The following is a 1,754-nucleotide window of genomic DNA, read 5'->3' as shown; positions in this document are numbered from 1 at the left end:
AATTCGGGCATTTCACTTATCACAACAAAACCTTACCAAAACATATATATGATGACAACAAAACCTTACCAAAACATATATGATGACAACAAAACCTTACCAAAACATATATGATGACAAAATATAACATGAAATTATTATAAGTAGCGTCTATAACCTATATCAGTTCTTGTTAAACATTCAGTACTTGGTTGGTCCTCCTTGTACTCTAATAACTTCCGTAAGGCGACGTGTCATGCTGTCGATGAGGTTATTGATGTAATTAACCAAGATTTCATCCCCACTTGTTACTAGAAGGCGCTGCAACTCGGCTACAGTAGCTGGTTAGTAAGTTTCCGGCTCAGTTCTGCTCAACAGTTCTCAATGGGATTACAATCTGGAGACTTTGCAGGCCATGGCAATCTTTTAACGCCCTCCTGGTCGATGTAATCTTGTACAATACACAAACTATGAGCAGTGGCATTGTCATCGTGAAACACAAACTTTTTGCCAAACCTTGCCCTAGCATATGGCAGAAATATCGTCTCCATGTGATACCTGTTGAAGGCGCCATTAACGTTGTCCTCGAGGATATGAAGAGCAGTATTTCCACCACGATGAATAGCTGCCCAAACATGTACTGCACCACCTCCGGTGAAACACAGTATTCCCTCATCTGTTCTCCAGGTAAACGACGAACACAAATTTTATCATCAGCTCTAACAAGCCGGAAACAGGACTCATAGGAAAAGATGACATGTCGCCAGTGTCCTAACTGTAAGTTGGCATGCTGTTTTGACCAAGTAACGTGGCGACGGTGGTGAATTCTGGTTAATATCAGTTTTCAGATAGTCCTTGTTTAGCCAGTCTCCTATTCACTGTTCTTCTGAATACCCTGGAATGAATGTGTTCACGCCATTCCCGTCGTAAGGTGTTGTTAACCCGATCAAAATATAGTCATCTCGAGCAATAGTTTTTCGGCGTCTACTAGTGGACTCTCCTAGAATAAAGTTTCCTGTAGTCCGATGATGTTTCAGGATTCTGGATACAGTAGCACTAGAGATATCATATTGTTCTGACATTGTTCATTTGCTTCATACCATTTCTGGACAGTCGAACAATTTGACACCCTATAGCTTTTGGCACGTGACGAGGCATGACTCTACACCAAGTACAGAGAAACTGTCTGAACAAAGCGTTGATCTGTTTCAAAAAAGATTATACGAAAAGCACACCATTTTATAAAAAAAACAGGTGTGTATGTGTGTTTTGACAAACAAATGCTCAAAACAACTTATACAGACCAGAATAACAACTCGTACATGTTTGTCCGATCATACCCTACCTTCTCTGTTACTACTCGGGTACTTACTCAATAACTTCTCCATGTATGTAGACAATAACATCAATATTGAACAGTATGGGAACATTTTGGCCAAAACTGTATTTTCCTGTCTTTCCTGTTTCCTTCTTTTTGAAGCATCACCTGAGGTCAGTGGTTCATTTTCCTTTATATAATGTTCATAAAATTCAAGTTTGTCAAATGAATTTTAGCAACAGGAAGCTCTCACCACTTTAAGGTTTACTTCCCATACGAACAGAAAGGCTTAAACAGACAAAGGGTGGAAAACGAAGGTCCGATATAGATTTGGTAAGTGATAAACTAGAGGGAAGGCAGCTAATCAACACCACCCACCGCAAACTCTTGGGCTACACTTTACCAGCGAATATTGGGATTGACCGTCATATTATAACGTCCCCACAGCTGAAAGGGC

The sequence above is a fragment of the Limulus polyphemus genome, unplaced genomic scaffold, assembly GCF_000517525.1.
Source record: "Limulus polyphemus unplaced genomic scaffold, Limulus_polyphemus-2.1.2 Scaffold9069, whole genome shotgun sequence".
Lineage (NCBI taxonomy): Eukaryota > Metazoa > Arthropoda > Merostomata > Xiphosura > Limulidae > Limulus > Limulus polyphemus.
The sequence above is the reverse complement of the archived record's forward strand: the minus strand, read 5'-3'. Positions refer to the sequence as shown.